General features: G+C 38.8%; 1 long non-coding RNA gene across 1 annotated transcript in view; it reads right to left on the reverse strand.

Annotated features, from left to right (window-relative positions):
• Positions 1-137: 137 nt before the first annotated feature.
• Positions 138-15,814, reverse strand: part of LOC121908266 — a 48,298-nt gene continuing 32,621 nt past the window's right edge. The window contains exon 3 of the long non-coding RNA XR_006099207.1: positions 138-1,785. This is a non-coding gene — a long non-coding RNA (uncharacterized LOC121908266). The remainder of the gene's footprint in view (positions 1,786-15,814) is intronic.

Here is a 15,814-nt window from a genome sequence, read left to right on the forward strand (position 1 = left end):
AAAAAAAAAATATAATAAAGGGTAAATGCTTATAACATGCTTCATCCAAAAAAAAAGGGGGGGGGGGGGGGGGGGCATGTGATTCATTCTTCTGGACTTTTATTTATTTTTTTTGGAAATATCATGTTTATTTTAGCATTGTTTTGTTTGAATACTTTTATTGTTTGTTTTTTTTCCTGAAACATTATAAGAAATTATTTTTATTTAAATGCAGTCCAATAAATTGTCCTGGTGATGCAAATGAATTTACAGTTACCCTGTGTTTTAAAGAAAGAACATCAGTATGTTTGAGGTTGTGGTAAGAACTGATGATCTTGCATAATGGTAATATTACTCAGGCATATTTCTGCATGTGGCAATCACAGCCTTACCTCCCCATTCTTCTGGCCGAACAAAGACTGAATCACTTTGTGTCCTCAGATGTTTTAATGGCTGTGAGGGAAGAACATGAAGGAAAAAAAAAAAATCAAATAATCAAAATACTGCATCTCGAATCAAGAAAAAAAATGATGCTTTTTCTGGGTGGTTTGCTTCTGCTTATGTTTCATTAAAGCAAGCCTTTACTCTTTCTGACAGCTTTTTCTACTTAAGAGTTTTTCTTTTCTGCCGGCCCCACAAAGGCTCAAAGCACAATCCACTTTCCTGTGTCCTCTTGAACCAGCAGCTCAAAGTACCTGTCACAATGTTTACTGTACTTAAGCGAATATGGCCTATGAGTAATACCACATGAAAAGATTTTGGAGATGGTTACGATTTATGTCTGGGCTTAGCGTTATCTGTCTGCTCTTTGACATATTGATTTAACTGAGTTTATTGAGTGTTGAGGAATGCGCCACACTGCACAACAGCCACATCAACGGTTTCGAGATGAGCGTTGTTATTGCATTTCTTTCTCTTTCTTTAGCAGATGATCAATAATTTTTTTGACATTTGATTGGAAAGATGCAGCCACAAACTCTTTATTTTTTCGTTTTTTAGTGTCAGTAGTGAAATGGAAACATTTGGTGTGTGCTCATTTGCTGCTGGTTGGTATGTAAAAACCAATTTGACAAAAAAAGACCACCGGGCACAAGTCCTTGAGCTTCCAAGTGGATAAATCACAAAACCACCTTTAGATATGTAAATGCAAACTAGTGTTGAACTCAAAACATGAGCAAATATTTATAGCTTGCTGAATTTATGAGGTGGTCCTACCTTGGCACTGTCTGACTGGTATCCATGGTGCAGCGAGGGAGGAAATATAAACACAACATTGCAGAAATCCTCCCTGCGCTCTCATCTGGATAGATGTGTGCCGAGGTGAGGGTCACATCAACAACCACGTTCGCACAAAGGGATGCAAATGACAAGCTTTACAGTTATTATCTGTGAGAGTGATGGAAAGGGAGGGTTAGTGATGTTAGTCATAGAGTTGCAGAATGGGATAGGTGATCAAAAGCTGGAAAAAGGGGGAAAGAGATAGAGACAGACAGAGCAGAGAAAGAGGGAGCATACAGAGATCTTGATGGCTGTGCAGGGTTGAAAGTCCTCTAAAAGTAAACAACACAGACTAGCTCGGCAGCAGCAGCAGCAGCAGCAGCAGCAGCAACAGCAGCAGACTACAGGCCCCAGGGCTGTTTGACCATGGGGCAGCAGCATAGTATAGCCTAGCGGCTCCCTCAGGAGATGCCCGTTGATCTTTCCATGCTTCCTTTCAAAGGAGAACACCGCTGGCCCTGCCTCCGGAAGAGATGGGATCTCTGACTCAGCCCTTTTGGGTTTCCTCGACAGACACGGGGGCACATTCTGGGAGAAAAAAACATTTAAAAACATGATAGCCAGTCCTGCTTGTGGAGACTTTTTAGATTTGGAGTACCATCAAAAGATTTCACTAATGGAAAGTTAAGAGTTTTTGTGTGTGTAACGTTTTATCGTTCTGGATTATTATTCTTTGATTTATTTGCCTTGTCAGTTTCATAGAAAGCCAAACTGTGCTTTCAAAGCTTTGTCCTCAGAGTGTTTCACCTTCTCAGTTTAGCAAACATATCCATAACTGTATAGGAAAGAATAAAAGCACCTCCTCCACCCCTGTCATAAACTCTAATAGTCTTACTCACAGGAAGTTACACGCAAGGGCAAAGTTCAGTTCAAAATAATAAGTAGTAGTGTAACTCCTCTCTCTCTAATAATAAAACAGCAGTAAGGACACTGTTGTTAAAACTGAAATCATATGAAATGCTTGGCTCCACTCAGTGTAGTGATGACATCATATTGCTATGTATAGTTAGATTTAGTAATCATAGAAACCATGGGAGTGTGTTCAGGGAAGGTTGGGTGTTGGAGAGAATGACACTTCTGGTGGAGAAGAGTGAAAATCACCGGGTGGGACACAAGTTCTCAGCCTGACTCTGAGTGTAAATGAGTGTGTGTGTGTGTGTGTGAGAGTGTGTGTGTGTGAGTGTGTGTGTGTGTGTGTGTGTGTGTGTGTGTGTGTGTATTGTAAGGAATGCCAGGAAGTTGTATACTGAATGGGACCTAATGGCGGAGATGTGATTGAAGGTTTGAAGTGGAGGAAAGGACAAAATGACAAAGCACTTGTTATGTGGGAAAAGGAAAAGTTCCTTGACAACTTACGAACCTTTAACCTGACGATGAATCAGAAGCTGAACCAGTTTTATGGAAACAAATGGTCAAGCTGAAAAGCTGTCACGTACCAGGTTACACCTTTTTAAACTCTCAGATAGCTGTTAGAATGGAGGAAATGTTTTGAGATGACAGTTTATTATTCAAATCATTGATTAGATTTGATGCTTTTTCATAAAATTCAACTGTTAGTAATAAATTATATATGATGTAAATTACTCTACTGTCCTACTTTTTAACACCAGATAACAATTCCAACATTGATCTGATACCAGTGCCCTGTTTCACCAAAATTTAAAATCTGTTCCTCACTGTGTACAACTTATTAGAATAATTTTCATATAAAGATAACATGAGACCAGGGATTTCTGTTGCACTAATAGTCATGAGCTGCTGTGACTGAATAATATAACTTACAGTGTAAACAATGAATTTTATACTGACATTAAAACAGAAACGGTATTTTTTAAAATAACATATGAAAAATGTAAATACAGAAACTATACTTAATGTGGATCGGTCACATTAAGGCTGATCCACTTATCTATCAGTATGTATCAGTATCCCTTTAATATCTGTGGATGTATTAGGGTATGTGGGCAGAGTTGTGGATTAATGAGAAAGGCTATTTTATGGAAAAGTTGGATTTTTATATGATTTTTATGTCAATGTGATCTTGATTTGTCAGGTTATTTGCTGAATTAGCCAGTCATTCCTGTGTGGTTATTTTTCTTCTCAGTTAATTTTGATGATTGATATAATGTATATCATGCTACAGTCTATCAGCTACATATCATGATATCAATAAAACGTCACATCACGTATGGTGCCTGTTGCCCTCTTTAATTTGACACAACATTAAGGAACTATTCAACCTTAAATATCAAATGTGGGCCTAATATCTAATGTGTGGTTGGAAATGTACTTTATTTACTTTACATTATTTATCAAACAGGGACAACACACAACATTAATATAATGTAAATGTGTCAGATTTAGCCAAAAGGATCATTTTCATTTGCAGTCCCTGGGCAGGTTGATATTATCCATAAAAATTGACAAACAAGACAAACAAAACAAGCAGACAAAACAACATCAGAGCACATATAGTAGGACGATGCATAAATGAAAAGAAACCTAGTTAAACCGAGTTACAGAACAGACAAACACACATGACAATCAGAGCTATACAAGAACAGACACTACACATCAAGGACTACTATATAGTCCTACAAGAAAACACAAATGACTGATGTTTGGAATGTTTTTTTTCCCATGACAAATACCTTATTGTATTAAAAACATCACTCACTCACAAAACATCACAATCTCACTTTACCTCACTTGACAATATGAAGCTGATAGAGGTAGTTGAATGTTTAGCTTGCATTTTACTTGAATATAAGTCACCATTTATGTTAAACAAAATTTGACAGGGTTCTCACCTGTAAAAGTAACACAAAAGAAAGTCATAGTCAGATTTCAACATCTGATATAGACTGTATATGAATTAAGACACTGAATTCAGCTGAGTGATTAACAAAGTAAAGTAGCAAAGGAGCTCTTTAAAAGGCTGGATGGCTGATTTAAGACTGAAATTTTCTATAACAAGAAATTTAGAAAACGGCCCATATGTCGTCCATCCATTATTACTAAAAAAAAAAATTCCTGTAATTGAATATTTTGGCATCTGGTACTGCGAGCTCAGTAAATAAGGTTGTGCTCCGATCTGCAAACACTGAAGACAAATAAAAAGATGTTGTGATTAATTCCTGGCACAGCAGTGAAAAAGCCAGTCACATTTTGTGTTTGTTCAATCTGTTGTTCCTTCTAAAGGTGCCGACTACTGGGAACTTACTGCAATGAATAATGTACACTTGTACTTGTGCATACAGAAACACACACAAACATGCTAGGTCATTGTGAAGGGCGGATGACTAAAAATTTGGGTTAAGTGTGAGGTGCTAAGACATTTTCTGTTTTATGATGAATTCTTAACACAAGTTGACTAAAACAAGATGTGTAGAATACATTTTACTTTTAGACAGACAACCTGCAGTGTGTACATGTGTGCTGTTTTGTGGATAACCACCAAAAATATTCAGATTTTTCGTCAACAGCATAACGAATGGATTCCAGAAGTCACATTTAGATCCATTTGCCTTCCATGATTAAATTGAGGAAGAGACTTCTCACATCACACAAAACAATTTTACAAAAACTTTTTTACAAAACTAACATAAAACCCCTACTTCTGCCTTTAGTATACTTCCCAGAAACCTATTGTCATTTGATTTCTTCTCTGTTTATGTGGTTTTAAATTTGTGTGGGTGGTGCTCTTTTGCTTGTGTGTTCACTAATGTTGCTCATGCTAAAGTTCTTTGGCTATTTATTAATAAGACTACGAGTCAATAGCCATGACAGCAGCTGGGAGGCTCTACTTTTAGCATTTGACATCTATGTCAAGATGTTAACATGCTCACAATGACAATGCTAACTTGATGATGTTTAGCAGAGATAATGTTTACCTCATTCACCATCAGTTTAGCTTGCTGGAATGCACACTTTAGCTAATTATGATGCTGATGGGAATGTCATTAGTTTTGCAGATAGTTGATCATAAACCAAAGAAGGCAACTGGAGAAATTAAAATTATGTGACTTATGTGAATGTCTGTACCACATTTCATTGCAATCCTTACAGTAGTTGTTGAGACATTTCTCTCAACCAACACATTTAAACCTCAGGGTGGTGCTAGAGGAAACATCAGGAGATCACCAAAGTCATTAAGATTCATTGTCTGGGGACCATGAATGTCTGTACAAAAATTTCATGGCAATCCATCTAATAGTCATTGAGATATTTCAGTCTGGACCAAAGTGGCGGACTGAGCCACGCTGTTAGCATAATTAACTTCTTGATTGATTTGTGATTTCTGATCTGTGAGCAAAAAATGTATTCAGGGAAATTATTAAATTAATAATACATGGATATTTAACATTACACCAAAATGGCAAAAGTGGCTGATATTCTGACTAAAACTATGTTGTTGCTCTCTGGTTTTGCCAATTCTCCAGTAAACTCCCTTTTAACGGTAGAAATGTTTCTTCTCACCCAGTGTGAAGTATGAGATGTATGTGACAGGCCCGGCACAATTTGACTATCAAATCAATTCCTAATTCTAGACAATGCATTGCCAGTTTTGTCAGGTTGAGCTCTGTTACTCTTTAATGGAAAAGTTATTTCATTACCAAGCTCTCTGCCGAAAGAGGTCTGGGCTTTGAAACGCAGCCACTAAATCATGTAACTCGTGTAAGTATTCTCTGCTGCCGTGATCCAAGCAGTACGCTGAGATTCTTGGGAGTTCAGAGCAAGGTTATGACTATCTCTCCTCTCCTACTAGGAGACAGTCAGCCTTGTGTCCAAGGCGTTTTGAATTAAGCTCAGCGCTCTCGCGTATGGGAACCTGAGATTGCCGCCAAATGCAATACTTCCCGGAGTATTTCTGTCAGAACCCCGGCCTTTAAAAACAAAACACAGTGAAATCACAGCAGGCCTGTTTTAATCAATTAAACATATGTCAACAAGCAATATGCTGATCATTGCCTCGACAGGGAGAGCAAATTCTCTCCTGGTGATGTATGATCAGAAGTCAATCATGATTTTGAGAGGACTCACAGACATAACTGAGAAAAACGAACCATGTGAATTAAGATTTGTGAAAATAGTTGTTATGAATCTTTCTTGATTGTTTCATTGCTGTTATCTTCATTTTTCAGATGTGGTGTGAAGGAGACAGAACAATAAAGCGAGTCAGAGAGGGGTGGTTCCCATGCCTCATGATGTATGTTTGTGTTTGTGTGTCTGTGTTTGACTTGGAAGAAGAGGTAGGGGGAAACCGTGCCCTCCTGACTGGTATCAGTTGTTCAGCTCTCCGGCCTTCTAGAGAATCATGGAGTCATAGCTTTAGTCACTTGGGTCAGCTGAGGAATATGAAGTTTGCTGGGATTTTTACCAGCCCCTCCTTGGCTTGATTCTACCCAGAATGCAACACAGTGTCTCAGACTTTAGGACCCACACTCTCTCAGATATGCTTGTGTAAACACCATTTGGCCCACTGAAGTCTTGAAATGTAATAAATTTTCATCTAGAGCTCAAGATAGCAGCAGAGTCACTACATAGTGAGGACGGGGAATAAATTGCAGGATGCTGAAGGCAGGCTGACAGAAGAGTCCAGTGAGGCTCCTCTTGACTGCTGATTGGACGGCGCCCCGTTGAGACCTCTTATGAACACTCCTGATAACCAAATGAGCATCTTAAATAAATAACAGGCTGACGCATGGCAGGCTCCCAAACAGAAGATACAGCCTCATTAAAATCGCGCCAGCCATAGTCAAACTAGATTTTTTTCAACTACCATTTCTAAAAAGACAGAGTTGTATTTTATATATTAATTTTAAACTGAATATATACAGCCAGAATCTTAAAGAAAAACTGTGGTTTATTACAACTTTGAATTTTATTTTCTATTGATTATGATAACATTGTCCTCACCAAGTTCATCTGGGAAAACAACGATACTGCTAAAAATAGACCCAACGAGACAACAAAGGCAAGTCATCACATGATCTTACAGGTTGTAAACAAACTTTCCCAGTATAGTCAAATTTAGTAAAATTACAACCCAAACTGTCCTTTGTGAACATCCAACAAAGCTTATGAGAGACTCTCTGGTGACTACAACCTGTGCAAGGTGTCACATGGCTGTTGCCAAGCTAGCACTACCACAATAGAGCTAATCTGTTAGCATTTTTTCCTGCTAGCAGACCACAATATTGCAGTGCAAGCTATTATTACAACGTTCTGTAACAGACCACGCTGGCTGTGGTCTAGACAATGTTGTTTTATGTGTTTTTTTTTTATGTTACAACAAATATATTTCAGTAGGAATTGATATGAAAATGACTTTTTTGTCTGCCTACTACAACAGCATTGAGCTGTTTCCTTCTCATTATTTAATGTTTTCCTGAGACTGTCTTCCCAAGTAAAACAATAGAATAAGTCCTTTCAGCATGTGCCCTGAAATGACTTATGTTTGTAGTCAAGTAATAAAGCCCTCTTCCACAAAGCAAAGCTGATATTATAGAGCATCTGTCTTAAACAGACTGCTGTATTCTTCCTTTTCCACAGTATAGACTGAAATCTTATGTGAACCCAGTGACTGAGCTCAACAACAGAGCTGCTTCCTTGTGCTCCCCTGACCAGGCAGACCCTTTGGCTGAGGCGACCAATTAATTATAGACGTGACTTTAAAACTTCCTGTTTTTCCCTCCTTAATTAAGCCAATCTGCCCCGCTGCTCTAAAGAGAGGAAATACCTCAAAATAGTTCCCAATTTCAGCACATTCAATTATTTTGTGCCCAGCGCAGATTGCATCGGTCGTGTTAATGCACAGATCAACAATGTTTGATCACAGGGAAATTATGTCTGTCATTTCTTCCTGCTTCGCCCCGAATAATGTGGGAATTGTGAGGAGAGTCAGTGCCCGAGGTGGGCACAGCCCGCTCACGGATTAGCAACTACGTGCCTTCAGTCAGGCCCATCCAACATCAATCTCTGCCTGAGATGTTTATTATTACACTCATGCAGTCACTTATTCTGAGGAAAGTGAAAAAAAAAAAATCCCTGATTTATGCCTCCACTGTTACTCTTTCCTGTCCTCATTTATGAAAACAAAATTCCAGTGAATTCCTGCTGTATTAACACTAAGCAGTTATGAGGTCAAGCTTTCACTTGCACTGCACAATTCAACCGGCCGGCCACATAGCATGCACAGATGTTGTGCTGTTTGGTGCGACTTTGCTGTATAGCTTTTCTACTGCCACGTAAGCTGAGTAAAAGAGTCTGCACATAAACCTACAAACTGACCTTGACAGCAGACACACTCCATATCTCTTTTTCTGTTTTCTTTTTTTTAGTTACTCTAAATCTATAGCCAGCGTTCAAAAGCACCAAGTCAATTTGACTGTTATCATAAATGCACCACACTTGTTGAATACCTGCCAGTGTTTTTCAGCTGTGCCCTTTTCAACTTTGAACTGAAACTCACCTCCAGGCCTCACCCTGTGTTTTTCACTAGGAAACAGGAAAAAGGAGGAGAAAGTGAAGACGTACGTGGACGCAAAAGCATGGCTGGAACATTTTAAAAGGGGGATTTTAACATGGAGGTTTTCTTTAGAAAAATCTGGAGTTTTGCCTAATTTAAGAATAGAGCACAGTGGGAAGTGACAAATTCTTTCATAAACTGAGTCAGGTGAATACTTTCTATTGTTCTTTGCTGTGGTATTTTTGTGTCAGATCAGTGAGGTTGGAGGTGGATCTACTGTGAGCGTCTGCTCTAACACTATCAAAGAGAATTACATACAGTACATCAGTGATTTAATTGTTTACCCCATTAGAGTTTATTTGTGTAATTTACATAAAATATTTGAATGTGAAGGATATGATGAATAGTGTATATTCTAAATCATGGAATATGAATATGCCACATAAAAATACACACTTTCTGTTTGGAAATCATTTCTGGAAGGATATTTAGGATATTCGTTGATGATTTTAGCTGATTTTAGCAAAATTTGGTTATTTGGGACTTAAAGTTTATAATTAAATTGCATGAATAAGGAATTCAATTTCATATATTTCTTTCTCCTCCTTTCCACATACAAATATTCTATTATTGTGTGTGAAGTATGATTACAAAGCAGGTTCCTTAAAGGAAACTGTTTTTTTTGTTTTTTTTACAACCTGGGTGGTACTGACACAGTTCTAGCCAAGCTTACCTATATACTCATAGGTTACATACACATAGTATTGTTCTCACAAGCCTCATTGTAGAGAACATGAAAGAGTCTTCATCTGCAAAACAGCTTTAAAAAAAAGGAGTCCGGCGAGGCCATAGACAATGAGAACCTGTAGAGCTGTTTCTAAAGGTTGACCCAAATGATCCACTTATCACAATGTACCATATCCATGCACAGTGCTGGTTTGTTTACAGTGGCATATGACCACGCTTTTGAAAATGAGCACTCGTGTAGACGGTCTAAATTAAGGGCATGAAAACGTTTTTGTTTCAAGCTCATTTTTTTGGCCCTTCTGAGCTCTTTTTTGGGGGTGCTTGTGCTCTTTACGATGATGGTGGTGAGTCGATGCAAAATTCTGACCAAAACCCAGGTTGTAGAAAAAATATTTTACTTCCAGTTACCAGTTTTGTTCCAGATAGATCAGTGAGCTCTGACGTGGCTATATTTGGGTGCTATATTAATGTAATGCCAAGTAGACAAAAGATAAGCCAAAATGGGGTTTTTTTGTTTCACATTGTTCCTCAAGTGGCTGAATTCCTCTAATTCTTCTAGGTCTGAAGAAAACAAAAACGTACTTGTAGTAATTTGTTAATTGAAACAAGAAGGAAACAGGCCTGCTGATTTATGACATGTTTGGCAAGATTAGGGGGATCCTGGTCTCGAATTAAGAATAAATCAAGTATTGAATTACAGTCAGATTGTCACTATGCACGTATTTGTGCAAATCTCGACCCTTCATGAGTCTAAAAACGCAAATGTGGACCTGAATTTATCATTTCTTTGTTAGGACAGTGCCATAGAGGTAAAAGGTCTTAAAAATATGTTTTTTAAGAAGAAATATTTTTCCAAATGTGGTGATGTACAGAATAATTCCTCGGAAAAGAGATTTCTCATTTGGTGTGTTGGCAGTATGACATCATCAAAGAGGAAACCCAAGCAGCCCTACTAGATGTCCTGCTAGAGGCCCCTCAATAAACAGACTGGTTATCACATCACTAACATTTATTTAACCCCCCTGCAGAAGGTGTTCTGTTGAAGAGTGCGCAGGGGAGGGAGCTGTACCCAAATTTCTTTGGCTGACCTGTTACCAACCTTAACTGATATAACATGGGTAAAGACACGCACAAGCTCATACGACACAGCCTTCACAGATTCATATGGTAAAACATAGTGTAGAGGCACGTAGTTGCTGTCTTCTCTCTGCCATTAAGTGTTTCAGACTGCTCTCAAGACATCCCCTTACTCCCTTGAACTCCACTACTCTCCGTCTCCCACTTCATCCAGTCCTCCCAAGTTTGGCTGTCTCTCTGGGACAGAGGGTTGAAAACATGACTTCACCAGAGTGAAAGCATTTTAGGGGTCAAGAAATGAAAGGATGAGGATGAGAGGATGAGGGGAACGCTCCCATCCTTGGATATTTCACGCCCAGCCGCCCCCAACTCCATTCCTTTCCCGTTTGCAGTGAGACAGTGTGTGCAGCTCTCTCCCACACATCTCCACATCCGAGAGCCAGGCCATGTGTTTTCTTAATTCATTACTTAAAGGAAAGAAATGTAGCCCATACCAAAATAAATACGGCTCTCTTGGATCAGACCATGTGTCATAGTGCGATAGCTCCTCAGAAAAGGCTGTTGTTTTAACCGGAGGAGGATGGAACTCTCTGGCTCTGCAGAGCGTCTGTCGCTCTGCTCTCTGTCTCCGTCACACATCACAGACTCTCAGCGCGCACTCTTATCGCACGATTTAGACTTAAATACATTATTTTTAAGTGGCCTACAGCCACAATGCTCAGCAATGAAAACAGATTCACGAAGTGTCAACCTGCAGTTAATGAGCTAAGCCTAAGCTTGAAGTCTTTTGCAGTCATTTTTATATTCTTAATGTAACTTATAGCTCCTCATAGTATGTTGGTCTGTCAGTCAGTCAGTTGCTGCACCACTTTGGTCCACACTGAAATATCTCAACAACTATTGGGTGGATTGCCATGAAATTTTGTACATTCATGGTCCCAAGAAGGCAATCTGCTGACTCTCACAATATTTCACAAAATTTTTGTAGTTCCCAGAGGATGTATCCTAATGACTTTGTTGATCTCCTGACTTTTCCTCTAGCTCTACCATGAGGTCGACATTTGTGGATTTCAGTGAGTATCTCCAAAACTATTTGATGGATTGCCTTGTAATTTGATACAAACATCCATGGCCCCCACAGGATAAATTGTAACAACTTTGGTGATTCTTTAAAATCCCCCTTTACTCAAATTTTTTTTCCTCTTTCTACTTCACTTGGATGTTTGAGCTTCACTATGCAAAATGATGTATGTGCAGAGTTTTGTTTTCGCATTCATCTGCTGAACAGGGAAAGTTTCTCTATAGTTACCTTAAATCTGAGTTTGGAGCCAATCGTGGTCCAGTATTCAACTTAAACAAGTGCGATGTTGAAACTTGAATCTTCTGGTGCACATACACTGAGAATACAATGAGAATCTTGTGTCCAGCAGTTACGCTTTTGAAATGAAAAATATTTGCTAAAAATAATTACATTCTGGATTTTTCACTGAGGGAGAAGGAGTGTTAATGAACTATGAATTATTCAAAGCAGAGAATTTTAAAACATGTCTTCAGGGGATCTTAAATTTTTCATCTATCATCATCAAGTCAGAATATCGATTGGTCCAATACTTTAGTTTATGATCAAATTCCTGCAAAACTAAAGACACTCCCATCAGCCTCAGCTACATTGTGTTTAGTGCTATTACAAAATATTTGCATGCTAACACGCTAAACTACACTGGTTAACATACAATATATAATTATTTAAAACCAACATGTTAGCATTGTCATGACGAGCATGTTGCCGTGCTAGAGTTAGCATGTTGCTCAAAGCACCACTGCCCGATAGTACATCCTCGCAGAGCTGCTGGCACGGCTGTAGACTAATGTTGTTAGAAGGCAAATATTCATATGATGCAACATTTTTCATGGTTACTTCTGGATATTTTGTATAATTTCCAGCTTCAGTTGTATTAATATTAATATTAATCTATGGAATATTTGCATATTTAAGGATAATTGTTCATGGTAGTTGAAAAAAAGTTTATTATATTGTATCTCTCAACTACTATATGTGCATATGACACAAACTTTCTCTCATTCCTCAATGACCTTAGTATTGAGTGCATTCAAATTCAAAATTGTTGCTTTCAATTTTCTTAAAACTGACAAAAATGAAGATCAGGGCTTAGGCAATTATTTTAGTCTTATTTAGGCTACAGTTTCTTGCTATTAATTTCAGATAAACCCAAGCACTTGTTATTAGGAGCCTGTAGCTGTCTTCGTGGATTATTCGCTTCGGGTGAGGTCTGTTAAATGGCCAATTGAACACTCTGTCAAGCAGAACCTTCCTGTGACCCTAACAAACACACGCACACGCACACACATACACCACACACATACACACGCACATGCACACACACACCACACACATGCACACGCACACACACACAGACACACACACACACACACACACACACACACACAAACATTTACTGCACTGGCACAGTCTAGCACAATCCTTTGCTCGAACATCAATAGTTTGTTTATAATTAGCCCTGGCACCTCTTGACTACTTAGAGAGAGTGATTGTTTTTGAAAATGGCCCCTGGGGTCCTGTTGACTGATTGGCCTGAGGTTTGGGGGGTTTTAGGGGGGGTTGAGGGTCTGCAGTTGCAGTAGATGGTCTGTTGCTGGCCCACAGTTGTAAGCTGCATTCCACTCAAGCCGCTCTGGACCCTCGTCTGACAGCCACTCCGATAATATCCAAGTCAGATAGAGTCGCAGGGGCGGCGTGTCTGAGCCCTGTTCTGAATCACTCAATTAGTGCAGCGGCAGGAGGAGGAGGAAGAGGTGGTGGAGGAGGAGGAGGAGGGATCTGAAATCTCTTTGTTCAACAAAACCCACACTAGCAACACAGAGCAGTACACAAACAGCATGAGCTCAATTAATAGCAGCAGTGTTTATGCAGAGAAATGCAAGGGGTAAATACAGTTTGTGTGGTCTTGTGGCAAATTCTCTGTTGGTGGGAAGAGGTGTGAGGGTGTTTGTGTGTGTTCGTGCAGACTCTCCTCCTGTTTATGGAGAGTAACATCTCTTCACAACTTGACCCCCACATAGGTGCCAACACCTGCTAAATATACCTATCACCCAACTATGAATTTAAAAATACCTGCGATTATTTGCATGTCAGGAATAAATTTAATTCTAGCAATGGAAAGTTAAGATGATTGCATGGAAATAATATTTATAACAGTTTATGGAACTGTTGTAATATACAATAGCTTGTATTGTACACTACATTAACATTTTTTTTCTTTTTTAGTTACAAGAATAGTTATAAGAATGATGATAAATAATAAAAAATGTATGCTTGTTTAAAGGGAAACTTTTGGGCATTTCCAACACGGCCTCTATTTTCCCATGTTTTTGTGACTAAATGACTAATGGGAACAACAATTTTGAAATTGGTCCAGTATTGAGCGAGAGTGCTGCAGCCAGCAGCTGCGGAATGGGCTGTAATGTAATCTGACAGGGCAATAGCGCCGTGTCAATGTACGTCCACTGAAAGTGCTTGTTTTTGCCACTGACAGGCTCAGATTGTTATTATAAGTGTCCGACAACATTATGGAAAGGACAGAGAAATAAAAACATTTTTCTTTACTTTTTGCTTGATCCAGTCTGTTTGTTGCGTCTAACCAAATCTCGCTCAAGGAGAAGTCTCGTTCTGAATGAAATCTTGTGAGAGTTGAGTTGTTATCGAAATCAGCTAAATATTCAGCCATGACAGAGTTGAAGAGAGGAGTGCCAGGAAGAGTTTGTTGTGTTGGTGTACAGAAAGCATAGCCTAGTGTTATCTAAAAGATTTTCAAAGCCATGGCTGAATATTAAGCTCATTTCAAAAACTCAACTCTTGTGTGATTTCAGACTTCTCCTTGAGTGAGACTTTGTTGGACACAGTAACAAATGGATCAAGCGAAAGGTAAAGAAAAAAGTTTGACGGGTTACAGCCCGTTTCGCAGCTGCTGGCTGCAGCACTCTCACTCAATACTGGACTGATTTCAAAAAATGTTGTTCCAATTAGTTAGCTTAGTAACAAAAAGATGGGAAAATAGGGTCCAGTTTAAAAATACCAACGTTTCCCTTTAAGTATAAATTAATGATAATAAAAAGACCCAAAATATACAGTACATGTGACAAAATAATCTTCACAAGCTTTTTTCATCTCACATCTCTTCATGAGCAAAAGTTTGCTCAGTTGTCAGTTGCAATGAGGTACAGTACTGGACTAACATGTCTACTAGATTATTCAAATTGAATCAGTTATTGTAGCCATTTTGGAATTTTGAGGATTCATGAATTATGATAACTTTGTACTAAACTCAGTAATTACTGAGATTTGGGAACATTGCACCATCATTACAATAAAGCCTGAAAGTGCAAGAAACCCAAGCAGTCAGATGATCAGAGAAGCTCTAAACAAGTCAACAGTTTAGCCAGATTATCTAAGCCACTTTTGGGGAGGTAAAACTTAAAATGAGTGCCCCAGTAATCGCTCATTGAACAGGAAAAACTGTGTGCACAACAATTTTAAACTATTTTGTAGTTCACCTTTGTTTTCTATTCCAATATAAATTTGGCTAGTCTGGAGCTTTGTTTAAAACTTGACTGCTCTTTAACTTGACTGCTCTGCTCTGATGATTGCTAAAACTGTGAAATTTCCCCAGGGTTTCTGCAGTGCATTTTTTATATTATCAAATTGGTGACTGTGCTTCATAATTTTCTTGTGTTTTACTTATTTGCAGCTTTTCCCTCCTAAATGCAGTCTTTTGTCATCAAAATGGGGAAGCTGTTTCTTTCATTTCCTTGTGTTTTGTCCATTTGCGTATGTTATCATAAAGGACCATTGTGTAAGATTTAGTGGCATCTAGCTCTGAGGCTGCAGATTGCAACCAACTGAATATCCCTCCCCCTCCCCCTTCCCCTCTCGTTTCAAGTGTGTAGGAGAATCTATGGTGGCCGCGTAACTCGCAAAAAATGCAAAAGGCCATCTCTAGAACCAGTATTTGGTTTGTCCTTTCTGGGTTTCTGTAGGAACATGGCGGTGCAACATGGTGGGCTCCGTGGAAGAAGACCAGCTCCCTATGTAGATATAAAGGGCTCATGCTAAGAAAACAAAAACGGGATGATTCTTATTTTCAGGTGATTATACACTAATGAAAACATACTTATGAATATTATATTCCATTTCTGCCAAGTCTGTTCTGCTAGATGCCACTA

Source organism: Thunnus maccoyii, chromosome 12 (genome assembly GCF_910596095.1).
Source record: "Thunnus maccoyii chromosome 12, fThuMac1.1, whole genome shotgun sequence".
NCBI classification, from domain to species: domain Eukaryota; kingdom Metazoa; phylum Chordata; class Actinopteri; order Scombriformes; family Scombridae; genus Thunnus; species Thunnus maccoyii.